Raw genomic sequence first — 20,074 nt, forward strand, 5'->3', positions numbered from 1 at the left:
CTGATTTTAATTCTGTCTTTTTTTCCCCATGGGGGCCTTTTAGGATAATTCATAGTTCGCTGTGTGCATCTGGCTTCCTCTTCTACTGTCTTTTCTGTCTATATTACTCCAGCCCTTAACTGGAAGATATGAAGATATGATTTATCTGCGCAGCAGGCACTGTATTTGTTTGTTTCGTGGAGCTGGCATCGTGTGTGTATGTGTGTGTGTGTGTGTGTGTGTGTGTGTGTGTGTGTGTGTGTGTGTGTGTGTGTGTGTGTGTGTGAGGTATTACATTTAATTCTCCATTTCTGTTGCTTTCTAATCAATATATTTTAAAAAATTCTTCTAGGTGTTATTTTTCTCATCTACTCAATTATTTTTTGCCCATTGGTTGTATTTGTGCCTGCTTCTTAATGCTATTGTTGATAATGTGGTCTCTTTGTTTTCTTCAACTAATTTGGAAGTGATACGGTCATTTTAGGATTATATCAATGAACATCTAGGGCTAAGGATGAACAACTCAGGGCTACGGAGATACTTGATATGAGAGTTATGGTAGTCAATTCTAATGTTTACCAAATAATAGATCTCCCCCCCCCCACCACCACCCATGAATAAGAAACGCTGAATCCGCACTGCCTCCTCCAGCCTTACAGTTAAATGGGACCTTAGGATAACCATGTGACCAGAGGTGATTGAATCACTATATGCTAAATATATATGCTCAGTCCAGTCAGTTGTCTTTCTCTTCCCCCTCTCCTTCCCTCTTTTCCTGGAAGGCAGAGCTAAGCTGCAGTCAACCTGATAGCTTAGTGTCCATGCAGCTGAGCTGAGCATCTGCCACCAACTAGACAGTGGCTATGAATAAGAAACGAACCTAGACAATGTTAAGATAGGGACGCTTCTGAGCTGAACTGTTAGCATAAGAAATTCTGCTCTATGCTATCAGATCCAAGCAGAGAAAGGACAAGAAGCAGATGCAATGTAGACTAAAATTAACACTAAACTGGTTGGTATTTGCTTAAAAAATAATGAGCTTTTAGTTCATAAGAAAGATACTGTAGAGGCAAAAAAAAAAGCACAGACTTTGCAATCAGTGTTATTCTCATTTATAAAATGGGGTTAATAATTAGTTTAGTGAATTTTTAGGAGGATTATTAAATAAAGTAAAACACCAAATTCCTGGGGGCTAGTTAGTCCCAATGAAAGTAGATGAAATAATTATTAGCTTCTATTCCTTATTCACAAGATATTACAGGACAAACATTACTAATTTTTTACAGGTAAGATCTTATCCATAATATCGATACTTTTTTCAGATAAAATCAACAAAAGTACTGACCCCAATTCTCACTATTTAATAGTTCATTCCACATTCACAAAACAATTAAACCTTTGGGGCTGGGAAGGTGGCTTAGTAGTAGAGTGCTTGCCTTGTATGCATAAGGCCCTGGGTTTGATTCCTCAACACCACATAAGCAGAAAAAAGCCATAAATGGTGCTGTGTCTCAAGTGGTAGAGTATTTCTCTTGAGCTGAAGAGGTGAGGGACAGCACCCAGGCCCAAGAGAAAAAAAATAGAAAGAGAGAAAAAAAAAAAGAAACCTATGTCTCCATCAGAAAGAATGACATTGCCCCATTTGTTAGGAAATGGAAAGACTTGGAAAAAATACATTAAGTGAAGTAAGTCAGGCCCAAAGAAACATAGGTCCCATGGTTTCCCTTATTTGCAATAACTAGTATATGTCTAAGACAAGCAGAAATGGTCAGATAAGTTGATGTTCAGCAAAATGAACCCCAAGATAAGGACTCAAATGTTTTTTTCTTTCTTGTGATTGTTTCTAACATATTTATAAGTTATTTCTTTGTTGCTTTGTATGTCCCTCCCCCATGGTATAACCCTGTTTTCACTGTATTTGTTGTTGGTATAATTTGTGGAGGGGAAGGAAAAAAACAAACTGTTTAAATAGGGCTACAGGTGGACCCATTGCAACAATGAGATGTACAAGATGTTATGTCAAAAAACGAACTTTACAAAAAGGAACTTTACAACTTTGACTGGGGGGGGGGAGAGGGATAGGGAGGGGTGGGGGTGGGGAAGATGGGAAGGGATGGGAAGGGGAAACAAAGGAAGAGGCAACAATGCTTGATAAGAAATGTATTCATTGCCTTGCCCACTATTCTTTAAAAAAAAGAAAAGAAATAAACCTTTGATGTTCTTCAAAGAAATAATATTTTCCCTTATACAATGTATAAATTTGTGGATATAATTAATATTTGCTATTCTTTATATGACAAAATTATATAAAAATGTAGAGGTTATTCTTTAAAAATAGAACCAAAAATGTCTATTTCTTTTCTATGATACTGCATATGCAGGAAATTCAAATGTTAGGATACCCCGAGTGCAATCCCCAGGATTGCCAAAACAAAAACAATACCAAAAATGGGGTTAGCAGAAAATATTTGACTAATTAAAATATATGAAAGTCACATATTTTTCCTTTAAAAAAATCACATATAAGATGTTTTCCCTTTGAAAGAAAATTCAATTGTTGTGATAAGAACATCTGATTTTCCAGAATAACTAGGTTTTAACCTTATTCTTGCTTCTTTTTTCATTCGTTATTGCCAAGAGAACTCCATTAGCATGTATTTAGACTTGAAAAATTAGATTAATATTTATATTTTGGATCACATTTCTAAAACCAGTTTGCTATTAAGTTATCCTTTGGAGTTGCTAAGAAGGTTTCTGTTCCTGATAGTAAATGTAATGTAGAAACTGACTTTCTACATTTCTACATGTCTTGTTAACGTTAGAAATTCTGGATTCTCCTATCAGATCCAAACAGAAAGGAAAAGGAGCCTTGCTGGTGGACATGCATGAGGAATAGGCATAAGAATACACAAAGAGTAATCTGAAAAGGAACATCTCTTGGAAATGGAGTGTGGTTATGTTATTTTTTTGCTTTCCTATACGTCACAAAAGACAAATTCCTGTCCTGGATTTTAACAGCTGTCTTCATCTATGGAACAATTCCCAGAGGCCATACAAAATATTAAGAAAGCATTGCCCACTCTCGAATCAAGTAAGGTAGATAGGAAAAAGGACTCTCATGTCCAACACATGCCCAATGACTGTGGGAAAGTGATTCAACCTGCTTGACGCTCAACATTCTTAATGAAATGGAGAGAATAGTAACCAGCCTGGAGACCAGTGCCCAGATACTTCAATAGCTGAGTAGTTCGGAGACATTCACTAATGAGAGCTATGTTGTAATTAGCTTTATAATTTCAGAGCTTCCCATTGGGTAGAATGTGTGGCCTTTCTTTCCTTTCTCCCTTGCTTCCTCCCAGCTCACCTTCTAATTCAATGTATACTCCTTAGTAATTTCTGGTGATCTGTCTAGTTTCATTGCTCATTAGACAATGGCGTTGAACATGAAGTCTTCAAACTGCCTTAACCAAAGCATCCTTTTGTGAACCTCTCTAGCTTCAATCTTTTGATCTAAACAGGAAGGAAAAAAACTATAGTTGTGAGGTTTTCTTCAGAAATCATACTATTTGTTTTACTCAGGGCTTTGTCCCCGCAACAAATTGAGCTTCCCAGCAATAAAACTCCTAGGTACATGGCATCAGTAAAAGGAATTCTACTCCAAGATGTACTAGAAACTAAAGTATTAGAAGAAAGTGACAGGCAAGAGCAATTCATGTTTTCAATATAGAGAAACAAACTAGAATTCCAAAGCACAACTCAGTGTCACTACATTTATTTTGGATACTATTGGCTTTTGTCCACAGGCATGGTTGGGCACTGAGCCACACAATTATATTAGTAAACTAGAGCAGTGGAAAGGAGCTTAGGGGACTTGTGGGGGTTTTCTCAGCAACATAATGGGCTTGGCAAAAAGCACTGAGTAAGTCAGATAATCCTGGCTCAATTCTGTTTTCTTATGACTGAGTAGTTGGGTGTAGGATTTTCATCCTGCTTAGAGACAGGAGTCTGTATTTCTTTTAGTTACATCTGAACTAATCAAGAGGTGAATGGGACCGGGAATATGATGTTTGAGAAATACGAAAAGGCTGGAGTTGTGGCACAAGTGGTCACACACCCACCAGGAAAGCTTGAGAAACATTGAGTTAAAGCACTGGTAGCAGTGTATATACACACACACACACACACACACACACACACACACACAAGAGATACTTTAACAAGGTCACCTCCTCACTGGCTTATAGACTCCCACCACTACCCCCCAAAATTTTTCCAAAATCTTTACTTCCTTTTTGAAACATTTTTCTCCAAGTAGTAACAGAATTCAAATTTTATTTGTCAATGATTGTTGTCATTCCAGTATGGTGCTAGATGCAAGAGATAAAATAAAGCTTGGCCTTCATGCATTTTACTTATACTTGACCGAGAGGAGCCAAATAAAGGACAAGCCAACCAACAGAAAAGCTTCTGCACAGGTGACAGTCATGGTATGAAGAAATGGAGATTTCTCTATCCCTTCCTGTAGTGTCACCACCCAATCCCCAACTTATGATACACATCATGTTTACCTCTTACAGCCTGCTCTTATCTCTTTCTGTTCTTGCTTCTATTTGGGGGCTCAAAATATAATTTTGATTTATAACCAGTGGAAATCTATAACCAATCAGAATTGTTAAACATTTTTTTCTAAACTTTTTCTTAGAGATTGCCAATATGTTGTGAGCATATTGAATACATTAATATTGAATACATTAATATTGAATAATTAATGCTTTTAATAACAGTGTTCTCATGAGTAATACATAAGTAGGATGGAAAAAAATGAATAACCGTTCAAAGCTAAACCAGGGACACTAGAGGACAGTCTAGAGAAAAGAAAAAGCCATTGTCTAAAAATAAGCAAATAGAAAACTGCTTGAAAAATTATACTTTATGTGAAGTTATTTTAATATGATTATTAAATTTTTAATTAACAATAACAATTGGTAAGAGATCAAAATTATGAAACAGTATCACATAAATTATTACTCAACTTAAATTACGCTTAGAAATGCTAGGTAATGGAAAGGTTTTGCTATTATTGTATTTTATTTATTTATTTTTGTCAGTTGTAGGGCTAAACTTGGCCTCATTGCTGTCCCTGAGCTCTTTTACTTAAGGCTAGTGCTCTACCACTTTGAGCCACAGCAGCACTTCTGGTTTTTGAGTAGTAATGGAGCTAAGAGTCTCATGGGGACTTTCCTGCTAAAGTTGGCTTTGAACTATGATCCTCAGATCTCAGCGTTCTGAGTAGCTAGAGTTACAAGTGTGAGACACTGGCTCCTGGAGTTTTTAAATATTATTATTACTATTATTATTATTATATTTAATACCTTTAAATAGTAATATAAAGATGTTACCATTCAATCAGTTTATGCATACAATGTACCTTAATTGTCAAATGGATGTTTTTAAGCAAATTTTTCAAATTTTGAGTAAGTCATTTAGCAAAACTAACTAAAAATACAGTAAAGCAGGAGTAATCTTTGAACAATTACATATATTTCCTTTGCTAATCCATTCAGTCCTCAAAATAACATCGGTATTATTAATCTCATTTTTTTAATTTATTTTATTTTATTTGTGAACATACTGTACAGAGGAGTTACAATTACATGGGCAGGATAATGCGTACATTTCTTACCAAGCATTGCAGCCTCCTCCTTTGTATCCTTCACATCCCTTCCCAGCCTCCCCCCTAACCCCCCAGTCCCAATCCTTCTCCCCCCGCCCAGCACAGACATTGTAAAGCTCGTTATGGACATGACAACTTGTACTTCTCATTGTTGCAACAGGTCCACCTGTATCCTTAAACGACTTGTTTTTCCCCATCTCCTCCACAAGTTATACTGACATCAAATATAGTGAAAGCAGGGGTTATACTGTGGGGGAGGGACATACAAAGCAACAAAGAAATAATCTTATAAATGCGTTAGAAACACATGCATGAAAGAAAAAAAACATTAAAATACATATCTAAGGGTTCATTTTCCTAACATCACATTATCTGACATTTTCCGCTTGACTCATACATATACTAGACATTGCAAATAAGGGAAACCATGGGGCCATGGCTTACTTCGCTTAATATAATTTTTTCCAAGTCTTTCCATTTCCTAACAAATGGGGCAATGTCATTCTTTCTGATGGAAGCATAGAATTCCATTGTGTATATATACCACATTTTCTTGATCCATTCATCTACTGAGGGGCATCTGGGTTGGTTCCAGATCTTAGCTATGGTGAATAATGCTGCAATAAACATAGTTGTGCTGGTAGCTTTAGTGTGGTCTTGTTTGTAAACATTTGGGTAAATGCCCAAAAGTGGGATTGCTGGGTCATAGGGGAGTTCTATGTGGAGTCTTTTGAGGAACCTCCATACTGCTTTCCAAAGTGATTGAACAAGTTTACATTCCCACCAACAATGAAGTAAAGTTCCCTTCTGTACACATCCCCTCCAGCAAACAATAGAATGGAACAAAAACAGCCTCTTCAGTAAATGGTGCTGGCAAAATTGGTTAACTACTTGTAGAAAACTAAAGCTAGATCCTTATATATCACCCTGCACCAGAATCAACTCCAAATGGATCAAAGACCTCCAAGTCAAAGCAGACACTCTGAAAACATTACAGGATGGAATAGGAGAAACCCTAGGTTTCCTTGGCTCAGGCCGAAATTTTCTGAATAGAGACCCGGAAACACAACAAATCAAAGAAAGGTTGGACAAATGGGACTGCATAAAGTTGCAGAGCTTCTGCCTGGCAAAGGACATAGCTAGCAAGATCAATAGAAAGCCCATGGATTGGGAAAAGATCTTTACTAGCCATACAATGGACAAGGGTCTCATATCTAAAATATACTTGGAACTCAAAAAATTAAACCCCCCAACAACAAGTCCTCAAAGAAACAACTGCCCAATAAACAAGTGGGCAAAAGACTTAAAGAGAAACTTCTCTGAAGAAGAAAGAAGGATGGCCAATAGACACATGAAGAAATGCTCAACCTCCCTAGCCATAAAAGAAATGCAAATCAAAACAACATTGAGATACCACCTCACCCCAGTTAGAATGGCTAAAATCAAGAACTCTAACAACAACAGATGCTGGAGGGGATGTGGACAGAAGGGAACCTTAATCTCATTTTTTTAGATAAAGAAATTGCTCTTTCCTGTCTTCAATTCAGCTGAGGTTCTGGACCCCAGCTGTGATGTTCTGTGCATTTCACTACACACAACTATCCATCAGGTACAATTTTAGGTTTTGATTTATGAGCTTTACATTTATTTTATTTTTTATTTATACTTAAAGTCATGATTTTTGTATTTATGTTTTATTATATTTTATATATTAATTAATATATTTATATATAATTATGTATAACTATAGTAATATATAATTAATATATTTTATTACTTTTATATTATAAACTGTGCCTTAAATAAACAGCTCTACTTACCTTCAAGAAAAGTACCTTTCCAGTTAAAAGGATGCTTACCCTGAGGAGAGAATCTGAGGTCTCTGTGTCGGTAAAATACTGTGCTTTAGGTTTACCCAATCTTTTTCTGGAGAAGCTCTTATCCAGGTCTGTGAATTGAGCTGCCGATTTTGATGGGTAATTTTGACAAATAATGAGATTGAGCTGTGAAGGCCTGGCCCCACAAAGAGGCACATTGAACGAGAATGGAAGGTAGATGGGCAACCAGCCTGACAGACAGCGGCTGTATTCATACACCGAATTCATGCTATTCGTTTGCTCTCCTCCTGTGAGGCCCTATTTCATTCTCTGGCTTGTATCTCCAATGTAGCTGGCACAGACCAGGGGATCCGTCCACAGAGCTACACTGCACAAATTAAATCGACACCCGGAAAAAACCCTACAGGGGAATAAAAGAGCGGATGATCGGAAGGATCTTGTCCTTTTTTATTCAGACAGACAGAAATTCTCTGGGAAACAAGAGATTGGATCTTAGGTACAGAAGTCTGACAAACACTGCAGAGGACTTCAAACTCTATGAAACACATAGCAGGTTCTTTCTCAGTAGCAGACTGGGAACCCCAGTCACGCTGCCTCGGACACCTCTGAAGCCCCCCTGAAGCATGATACCTCCAGAGCCATGACGGAACCAAAGAAGCACCTTTGACACAACTGGGAGTTCATCAGGAGCCAGACAAATCTGGGTTTCAGTCTCACTTTTTCTAGGACCTAGAACAATTAAAACCCCCTTGATGTTGGTATAATTTGTGGAGGGGAAGGGGGAAAAAAAACCAAATCGTTTAACTAGAGATACAGGTGGACCCATTGCAACAATGAGATGTACAAGTCGTTATGTTGAAAAACGAACTTAACTTTGGTGGGGGGTCGGGGAAGGATCGGGTTGGGGGAGGGGAGGAGTATGGGAAGGGATGGGAAGGGAAAACAACGAGGAGGCAACAATGCTTGATAAGAAATGTACTCATTATCTTGCCCATGTAATTGTAACTCCTCTGTACAGTATTTTCACAATAAAAATAAATTAATTAATTAATTTAAAAAAACAACAATAATCTATCATGTCCCCTTACTGTAAAGATTTCAAGAGGTAATGATCTTTGGGCACTTGTAACCCTATCTACTCAGGAGGCTGAGATTTGAGGATCTCAGTTCAAAGCCAGCCCAGGCAGAAAAGTCGGTGAGACTTATCTCCAATAAATTACAAAAACAAAACAAAACACTGGAAGTGAAGCAATGGCCCAAGTAGTAGTGTTAGCTTTGAGCAAAAGAAGCTCAAGGACAGTGCCCAGGCGAAGGTCAAGCCCCAGACCCCCCCCACACACACACACACCACAAAACCTATTTGTTAGGAAATGGAAAGACTTGGAAAAAATTATATTAAGTAAAGTAAGCCAGACCCAAAGAAACATAGGTCCTATGGTTTCCCTTATTTGTAATAACTAGTATGTGTCTAGGACAAGCAGAAAAGGTCAAAAACTATGCACATATGACTATATAAGTGATGTTAAGTGAAATGAACCCCAAGACAGGGACGTAAGTGGTTTTATCTTTCTTGCTGTTGTTTTTAATGTATTTATAATGTACTATGTGATTTTTTTTGTTTCTTTTGTATGTTCTTCCCCCATGGTATAACCCCTGTTTTCACTGTATTTGATTCTGGTGCCCTGCATCTTGTATATACACTTTTCTAATTTGGGGAGGGGAAGGGAAAAAAACAAAACGCTTAAATAGGGATACAGGTTAACCCATTGTGATAATGAGATGTACAAGACACTATGTTGAAAAATGAACTTTACAACTTGTGGGGGGGAGGGAGGGAGGAGTTAGGGAGGTGGAGAGGGAGGGATGGTAGGGCAAAAACAAAGGAGGGGGTAACAATGCTCAATAGGAATTGTACTCATTACCTTACTCATGTAACTGGAACCCTCTGTACACTATTTTTACAATAAAAAACATATCTTTTTAAAAAGCTAAACATTCACACATTTACCCAAGTAACAGTATAGATAACTTGGTAAACATTTCTGTTGGATGTAAATTCAATTAGAAATGAACACTGAGCTGTTCTTAGTAAATTAATGAAATTTGGAAAGCCTGAAACAGTAAATGCGTAAAGGACGCTTGGACCACATGTATTTTCATTGGAAGAGGATTACAAATTCTTCAAGCCATCTCCTTTTTCACAAGGGAGATGATTAGAAAACCAAGAAAAAGAAAAGGCAAGCATGTGACTAGAACTACTATAAGCAGATTTATGAATTCAAAAATTCAGCTCTTCCTGCTTTCAGAGCAGAGAACAGCAGCCATTTCTAAGTAAAAGTAGAGATAAAGTCGCTGTGATGCACATTTCTTTGATACCAAACCAAACCAGAGAACAGTAAGAACTCAGAGATAAGCATTTGTTATTGAACATTTTCCCCAGTACAAGGCATCCATGATATTCTCACAAATACATTCACCTAATGAATGACTCATCTAGACACTAATATTTAATCAGCTAATACCATAATCACCCTAAGTGCCTTTTAAACACTACAGCCAATTTAGATATGTTCAGGGTTATTCTTTGTTCCAGGTTAATATTTCCTTACTCATTCGTTTTTTCAAATGAATACTTGATGCATAGTTTCACTTTTCCCTAGTTAAGTAGATTTTTTACCAGTGTTTTACCATCAAGGATTTTTCTTTTTAACAGGATAATAGAGTCTATTCATAAGCATATGTAAAGTTCACTTTACTATAATTTATTAAATAGATTTCATTTATGCATGGAGTTGCCTTTAATGCGTTTTAAACACTGCATGTTTGAACTATTTGATTGTGTATTTTGAATCATTAATGATAGATCCATTTGCTGTGTTTCTCGAAACACAAGATGATACCGATTAATTAATGGATTGGTTAATGGATTTTCTTTCCATTTAGTATTTCTTTCCAAGTCTATTTCCATCCTTGCATAAATAAAGGGGCTATCTTGAAAGACCGTACTTTTCCACGAGAGGACCCTTGAAATATCAAGGTATTGCCGGTGATTAGTGGTACACTTACATTGGTGGCTGAAAACAAGAGAAACAAGATTTTTAAATCTTTCTGTGAGAATCAACTGGATTTAAAAGAAGACTTTAAATAAGGCATGTGTGGCATGAGGGAAGCCTGGCAGGTCTCTGGTGTTGTGAACGGGCCTTACTCAATTTCCCCCCTCCCCAAGATCATTGTCGAGGAATTAAGAGTCAGTAGATCAAAGTGACCTTGTGTTTTGTCCCAGCTGAAAAGGTTTCAGAGTGGCAGAGAAGAACTACCATTTTGAGATATTTAACTCCCATTTCCTACAGAGGGAGCTGGACAGGTTTCTGGGGTTTTTCTATTTCTTCCTGTTTTAATTCTATTATACTAAAACAACTCTTTGCTAAAACTTTCCTTTCTTTGCTTAGAGGATGGGAGGCGTGGTGATGATCGAGATGCATTGTTCTCATAACCTGACTTTAGGAATTAAAACTCCTTTGCACAACTTCTAAATTTTTAAAAATACCAAAAAAAAAGATACCCACAACTAAATATTTCCACCAACAAGGGTTAACCAATACTAACAAAAGTTAAAACTTGGCCAGATGCTACAGGATCATGTTTGTAATCTTAGGTACTCAAAAGGCTGAGATCTAAGAGTTATAGTCAAAACCAAACTTTGAAAGTCCATCAGACTCATATCCAATTAACACCAAAAAAGTCAGAAGTGGAGCTTTGAGTAAGCAAAGCATAGAGACAATACCCAGACTCTGAGTTCAAGTCCCAGTACTAGCACACACACACAAAAAGCTAAAAATAGTTAATTTTAAAATAGCTTTTGGCCAGACACTGGTGGCCTATAATCCTAATTATTCAATAGAATGAGATCTGAGGATCTCAGTTCAAACTAGCCCAGGCAGAAAAGTCTATGAGACTCTCTTATCTCCACTTAACCAGCAAAAAGCCAGAAGTAGAGGTGTGGCTCAAGTAGTAGAGCTCCAACCTTCAGCAGAAAAGCTAAAGAAGAGTGCAAGGCTGAGTTCAAATCCCAGTACCAGCACAGACATTTTAAAACATTAAAATGAATGAATAAATATGAACCCCAAGATAAGTATTCAAATGTTTTTTCTTTCATGCGATTGTTTCTAACATATTTATAAGATTATTTCTTTGTTGCTTTGTATGTTCCTCCCCCACGGTATAACCCCTGTTTACACTGTATTTGATGTTGGTATAATTTGTGGAGGGGAAGGAAAAAAACAAAACGAATTTTACAACTTTGGCTGGGGGGGGGGCAGGGTGGGGAGTGAAAGATGGGAAGGGATGGGAAGGGGAAACAAAGGAGGAGGCAACAATGCTTGATAAGAAATGTACTCATTATCTTGCCCATGTAATTGTAACCCCTCTATATGGTATATCACAATAAAAAATGAATGAATAAGTAAACAAATCTAGCTCTACCACTTTTATTTTATTTTTTTAATTTTTTTTGGGGGGGGGGTCTGGTTGGGGCTTGAACTCTGGGCCTGGGCACTGTCCCTCAGCTCTTCAGCTCAAGGCTAGCGCTCTACCACTTGGGCCACAGTGCCACTTCCGGCTTTTTTCTTTTTGCTTATGTGGTGCTGAGAAATCGAACCCAGGGCCACCTTCCCAGCCCCTCTACCACTTTTATTACTTGTATTCTTTTCATGACTTTGGCCAAGTTATTTGTTACTTTATCAGTCCTTAATTATCTTCTAAAAAGTAAGCTTCTTTTAAGGATTAAGAGAATTAAGATAGACAAAGCATTTTAGAATATCTAGGATGGATGAAGTATTTTGTGAATTTTAATTGCTATTATTACTACAGAGGAAGAGCTCATCACAGTGTCTACTGTGTGAATTACCTCTTGCTACTGGTGAATTACCTCTTGCTATAATAACCATTAGTCTATGTTTTCAACAGGGTCACAAGTGTACTTGAACTGCAGAGCAGTGTTATCTAGATTCACAAAGATGGACCAGGATGACTTTTTAAAAGAGGCTAATCTGTGCTAACATGCTATAAAATAATTTCGGTTCATCTTCAACAAAGGTAGACACCAAAGTTCTACAGGCTCTAAGAAATGCCTAAACTATTTGAAAACAGACCTGATTGTGAGGCCTGGCTCTGAACCACTGTAATACCCCCCCAACACACACACACACACACACACACACACACACACACACACACACACACACACACACACACACACACACACACACACACCCCTACACACACATCACACTCAGTTGTTCATTTAGTGGCTGGAGACTGAAAAATCCTACCCAGGAACATACCTGAGTGTGGAGTTGGGAAGATATGGCAGCTCAGGTTGTGTGTGCGTGCATGTGTGTGTGTGTGTTTCTTACTACTTTTTCTGCAACATTTTCAAATTCAAATGAAGATAAGTGGCTCCCTTCCAGCAGATTGGGTTCAAGGGTGATTAGAAGTTTCTCAAGTTGATTTTACAAGTCCTCTTTGATAGCTTTCTGTGAAATTTTAAAAATGCAGTCACCAGCTAATATGGACTTCCACGACAATAAATAAGCCTGATTCTGCTTTTCAGGATGAGAGGTAGAAAGGGAAGGAAAGGCGGTGTCACCCAACCATCAAAGGCTTTCCCGGCTCCTGAAGAAGGCAGATATCAGCAGTGGCCCAGGTAACACAAAATCACAACTGTGGAAAGCACAAAAAACAAGACCAGTTCCCCATGACACTGCGTCACCTGGTCACAGACTTGAGGAGAGCTTCCTTCAAAAGTCTACACTGAGGGACACCTGATGAGAAGGAATTAAATGAGAGAGAATATTAGTCCAAGCAGAGGAAACCACATGCACAGAGGCCTTCTAACAGGAAGCCAATGATCTATCTGCTCTGGAGGAGTTAAAAGAAAGTCAATGGGGGGTGAGGGGGAATAAGCATCAGAGTGGTTCAAGAGCAATCTCAAAGGTGGAAGGCAGAGCATGCATTCAGTGAGCCAGCATTTATGGGAATCTATCATATTCCCACTAATGCCACAGGAAAGAGGAATATCAAAGTAATAAGATGTATTTCTTTCAAGGAGCTACTTAATCTGGCAAAAGATGGACACACAGGGAGGTACATGAGCATGCACACATTCTCTCTCTCTCTTTCTCTCTTTCTCTCTTTCTTTCTCTCTCTCTCTCTCTCTCTCTCTCTCTCTCTCTCTCTCTCTCTCTCTCTCTCTCTCTCTCTCTCTCTCTCTCACACACACACACACACACACACACACACATCCAGATATAAGATAATGTGATCAGTACTGCAGTAGTACTAAGAACTAAACGCTGTGAGAGCACAATAGGAGTTCTATTATTTCTGATTAAGTAGGTGTAACTGATTAAGTAGAGTGACTGACATTTTATTTGAACCTTACAGGTATTCCAGATAATGGCATAAGGAAAAGTACAAAGTATTTTTCTGCCACAAGTTCCTTAAGTCATAAGTTCCTTGATGAGCCTAGTTAATTTTAAATTTCAAAGGAAATTATGTTCTCTGCAGAAAGATTTAAGCTAGAAATAAGTAACGAATAAGAAGAAAAAACTCTAGCATTTTATCATGTATGTACTTATAAGTAATGTGGGTATCCACATGAAAATTAGAAAATGTTTAAAGGTAAATTCAACACTATATGCATAACATACATAGGACACAGCTAAAGCTACAAATAAGCTTACAGAATTTTGTGCATGTACTGAGAATATAAGATGAATGTCTATACACTACTCTTCTATCATGAGAATCTATACTATAGCAAATTAAATCTGAAGCAGGAGAAAAATAATGACACATGTAGAAATGTGTTGTATAAACATACAACAAATCAACAAGACCAAGAGCTGATTCTCCAGAAACATAAGAAAAATACAGAGATAAAAGGGACAAAGGGAAAGAAGGTAAAAAAAATCAGAAACCAGAAAGGGATCTTCCCGTAGATTTCTATAAATATTAAAAGATAATGGTTATTCTCAACAATGTTATTGTCAATAATTTCAAAACCATGGATGTAATAAGTATCTTGAAAAGATAATATAACAAAAACAAATGGGAACAATTTGAAAATTATACTTGTTTCACAATTTTTAAAAATGGATACTTTATTTACAGGAGTCGTTACTCATTTGTTTCTGCTTTTTGATAACTGAAAGGTGAAAAGCGATCTCAGTGCAGTCAGCATTCCCAATTGGAACCACTAGGTGGCGAACGTTTCCAAACTATGGTAGGAGCTGCAGTGACTGGTTTTTTGGTGTGTTTTTTTTTTCTTTTTCTTTTTGCTCTTCTACAGTGATCAAAAACAGAATGTTCTAAAGCATGCCCACGATTATAATTTGGGCACCTGCGTTGTTTTCCTGAAACAAAAGACAGCAACCCAACAAAAATGCCTTTCAAAAATGCTGAACGCAGGTTTTACTAGCAGAATTTGAAATCCCACTCTAACAATAGAACCTTCCACTTCAGCTCAGAACAAGGCCAGAGAAATGGAGCAGCCCAATACAGATTCCCATCTCCATGACAACCTTTCCAGTTCTATGCACAATTAAAGCTACAGCATCATTTTTTCCCAGAGAAAAACAAATTATCTGAGTCCTGCTAGTATTAATATTATTTTTTAGAAGAAATCAAGTTGATTCTAATTAATGGGATGAGTTATTGAAGGGGTGGGGGTAAATATTGAAAGCTTCTGGTAAACAGCCCTATCTCTCTCATATTAGTAAATGAAAATACATATTTCGTGTGTTTTGAGGTCCTGGAATTACAGGGTTCCCTTTAGCTTTCTTTGACAATAGCTCCCATATGCCAGGAATTTTCACAAATTCTGGCTTATATTTCCCCTTAAGGCTATATTTGTAGATTAAAACAGCATCTTCTCATCCATTAGCAATTAAGTTTTGACCAGATGGTCTGGAAAGCATTGGAACTTCCTCCCCGAGTCCTGGAATAACCTTCCAAATCCTAGATGCCTTGTGCTGTTTTGAAAATATTGGGGGTCTTTAATTGTTCAGGTTCAGGTTCTCTCTGCTCAGAATTTTTGAGGGGTTCAAGAATAGTCAAAGGAGCCAGGTCCCAGTGGCTCTTGCCTTTAACCCCAGCTACCTGGGAGGCTGAGTTCTGAGGATCATAGTCAGAAGCCAGCCTGCACAGGAAAGTTCATGAGACTTTTATCTCCAATGAAGCCCCCAAAATAAAAGGTGAAGGTGGTAGAGCATTACCCTTGAGCAGAAAAGCTCAGGGACCAGGAACAGCGTGTACTCACACATACACACACACACACACATACTCACACACATTCATGCACACACAATATTCAGAAGGTTAAAGTTCATAAAGGAAAATTTTGTGGAACAAAAGTTTACCATTTCTGGTGATAGAATAACAATATAACTGAATTTTCCTATTTTATGAAACCTATAACATGAAGGATTTTGTTGAATATAAGACATTTATTTCTCTGTGTGTGTGTGTGTGTGTGTGTGTGTGTGTGTGTGTGTGTGTGTGTGTGTGTGTGTGTGTATGGGCCTGGGAGCTGTTCCTCAGCTCTTCAGCTCAATACGAGGGTTCTACCACCTGAGCCTCAGACTTTCCTGCCCAGGCTGGCTTTGAACCGTGATCCTCAGATCTCAGCCTCCTGGGTAGCTAGGATTACAGGCTTGAGCCCCTGAAGCCCAGCTAAGACATTTCTTAAGCTCACAAGGAAGGAATCAAGAGGATATTACATTGCCAAGAGTTATATAGAACATTTCATGACAGTCATAAACATATTCCATATTCCTTTCTCCTCCCTTGAGAAATGCACAAGTATGAACTTCCAAGAAATCACATGAATAGGACAGGTGACTGAGTCTTCTTGGACTCTTACTGTTCCCGTATCCTACATCTTCACAGGTGTGGAATGCAGACACTATGGCCCTGTTTGATAGTAAACACCAGCAATAAATCTGACTTTTATTAACAAATAATTAGATTGAAAATATTTTCATGTTTTGTCTGCTTGGCCTCACCCTGAAGTGATATGGATGAAATCTGTATGTGTCTATGTAAGTGACAAGTGATTGAACAGATTTAGCAAAATTCCTGGACTCCAGGAAAGTTCCACTTTGGAGAAATGTGGGATGAAAAATCGAAGAAGAAGAAGAAGAAGAAGAAGAAGAAGAAGAAGAAGAAGAAGAAGAAGAAGAAGAAGAAGAAGAAGAAGAAGAAGAAGAAGAAGAAGAAGAAGAAGAAGAAGAAGAAGAAGAAGAAGAAGAAGAAGAAGAAGAGGAAGAAGAGGAAGAAGAGGAAGAAGAGGAAGAAGAGGAAAAGAAAAAGGAAAAGAAAAATGCCTGTCAGAACTGTTTAAGTTGAAACTAAAAATGACATAATAGCAATTAATCACATCTAGAATAATTACTCCATGCCAGACACTGTCTAAGTATCGTATGGGAATTAATTCTCACACAATCTTATGGATCAGATATCATTAATACTCTCATAATTTAGATGTCAAAACTTAGAGATTATGTACAAAGTCATTTGGACTAAAAAAGAGCAGAGCAAAGGCTCTTCTGAAGGAATGATGGGGGGAGTTTTTCTTGGTGCTCACTGTTCAAGAAATCTGAAGTTAAATTTCTAGTATTTCATCAATAAGTGTTAACGTGGTAACATTTGTCAAGGGGACTCTGATGTTTGAAATTAAGAATGTGGAAATTGGCATGCTGGAATATACAATTTAGGTGAAACTCCAGAAGCAAGAAAGCCACCACACTGACAACCATCATTTCCCCCTGGAAAGTCACTGAAATGGAAAGTCAGAACAAGGAAGTATAAGCTTTAACTCTGGCAGATGTCTTTTGTTTGTGTGTAGTTTTGTGTCTTGAACCCAGGGCCAGACACTTGCTATACAAGCTGTCGATCACTTCAGCTACACCTCTAGCCCTTTATGCTTTTATTAGTCTTTTCTTTCCTTTCCTTTTCTTATTTTTTGTGGCAAGGGTGCAGTTCTTAACGTGAGCTCAAAGCCTCACACTATCACTTATACCATACGCCTAGTCTGGCTCTTTATGTCTCAATCCAAAAAAATAAGATATACTTAGCTTTTATTATCTAATCATAAAAATAATTCTTAAAAGTCTAATTGTTCTCTCAGTTATCAACAAAATAAATTTTCTATTTAATGCCAGTGATGGAGAACAAGCATTTTGCTTTAATAAATAAGTTATTCCAAAACACTGTACAATAAGATTTTCATAGAAAGTGCCTAATTGAAAAAGCAACACCTGCCTATCCAAACTCCCAACACCATGGGCACCTGTGGGATAAAAAGCCCTTAAATAGAGAGGTGGGAGGGCCAAAAGGGAGGTAAAGTATGGAAGGGATGTTGAGGCAATGTGATTATTATCTGGTAACAAATGTTTTACATTTCAGGAAGAGCATTTTGCTATGCTTGCTTCACAAGGGTCTTGTTATAACTACCTGTGTCACTCTGGGATAAATTGAAGCCTGTGAATAACTTTTCATAGTTTCTAGAGCATTAAAACCACTTCTATTAAACAATTTATGTGATGTCTTCCTTTGATTCTTCTTTATGCACAGTGGATGCTCTTTAACCTTGCATTCTCCCTACTAGCAGCTTGCACCCAGTATCATGAAGAAATGCCATTTCTGTTGTCGAACTGGATATCAATATGCTCCTCATGCAAAAACGTCCCCTTAAATGTCTAGAGAAGTGTTGGAGACATGGCCCAAGTGGTAGATCACCAGACAATGAGCAAAAACAAGGGTCAGACAGTGTTTGAGTCTTTGTCTTGGACAGAAGAAAAGGAAAGAAAAAGAGAGGGAGAGAGAGAGAGGAAGGAAAGAAGGGAGGGAGGAAGAAAGGAAGGAAGGAAGGAAGGAAGGAAGGAAGGAAGGAAGGAAGGAAGGAAGGAAGGAAGGAAGGAAGGAAGGAAAGAGGGAGGGAGGGAGGGAAGGAGGGAGGGAGAGAGGGAGGGAGGGAAGGAGGGAAAAGGGAGGTAGGTAAGGAGGGAGGGAGGAAAGGAAGGAAGAAATGAAGAAATGTCTAAATGATTAATCTTGCTTACTGACTGAGATATGCAATTTTTAGTCTAGAGTTTTAACCTAGAGGCCATACTTGCCATCATCAAAGTTACCTGTTAAACTGAGGTCTCACACTGTAAAACAGTCCTGAGGGTCAGAGGCTGTCCAGAGCGGTCCTCTACAGTGGTCCTCTACAAGAACCTCAGCCCTGGGTTTTCCCAAATCTTACAAAAAGCATGCATTCTTGACTGCCAAGCTCCTGAAGATTCAAAGTCACTTCTTTATAAGAAAAGGTGGACTTATGGGAAATTAATTTTCCCAACCAATACAGCAGCTTTTAAGCCTCTACTTGGGTAGCACAATGTTTTAGATACTTTGTTAGCCATGGCGTGAGAAAGATATGCAAAGAATGGGTCCTTTCTTGGAAACATTAAATATCTTTGGAGATGGAAAATATAGAGAAAGAGCATGCTATCAGAGAATTCTTAGATTAAGGTTTCAATGATTAAAAATTATCCTTTGTTAAGCAGGGCAAATACAAAGAGTAGAGATGTGTGTAAAGGCTAAAAAATGTTCCAATTTCTCTTTAAGGACATTAATACAGAGTATCTTGATTAAAAGACACATTGGCATCAAGAAGAGAGGGAGAGATTTAACACTTAGAAAAGGAGCAAGTTCAAGCATTATTTACCATAGCTAAGATATGGAACCAGCCCAGATGCCCCTCAGTAGATGAATGGATCAAGAAAATGTGGTATATATACACAATGGAATTCTATGCCTCCATCAGAAAGAATGACATTGCCCCATTTGTTAGGAAATGGAAAAACTTGGAAAAAATTATATTAAGTGAAGTAAGCCAGGCCCAAAGAAACATAGGTCCCATGGTTTCCCTTATTTGCAATATCTAGTATATGTATGAGTCAAGCGGAAAAGGTCAGATAATGTGTTGTTAGGAAAATGAACCCTTAGATATGTATTTTAATGTTTTTTTCTTTCATGCATTTGTTTCTAACACATTTATAAGATTATCTCTTTGTTGCTTTGTATGTCCCCCCCCCACAGTATAACCCCTGCTTTCACTATATTTGATGTCAGTATAACTTGTAGAGGAGATGGGGAAAAACAAGTCATTTAAGGATACAGGTGGACCTGTTGCAACAATGAGAAGTACAAGTTGTCATGTCAAAAATGAGCTTTACAACGTTGGTGCGGGGGGAGGGGGAGGGAGGCAGGGAGGATTGGGTGGGGAGGTGGGGGGGAGGCTGGGAAGGGATGTGAAGGGTAAACAAAGGAGGAGGCTGCAATGCTTGATAAGAAATGTGCGCATTATCCTGCCCATGTAATTGTAACCCCTCTGTACAGTGTGTTCACAAAAAATAAAATTAAATTTAAAAAAAAGAAAGAAAAGGAGCAAGTTCAAATAAGTTTGTGGCAGACTATATGGATGAGTTAGAGTAAAAAGGATTGAATAGTCAGGAAATCATGTCAAGAATAGAATGCC

Source organism: Dipodomys merriami, unplaced genomic scaffold (assembly GCF_024711535.1).
Source record: "Dipodomys merriami isolate MVZ:Mamm:240054 unplaced genomic scaffold, mDipMer1.0.p SCAF_7, whole genome shotgun sequence".
Classification (NCBI taxonomy): Eukaryota; Metazoa; Chordata; class Mammalia; order Rodentia; family Heteromyidae; genus Dipodomys; species Dipodomys merriami.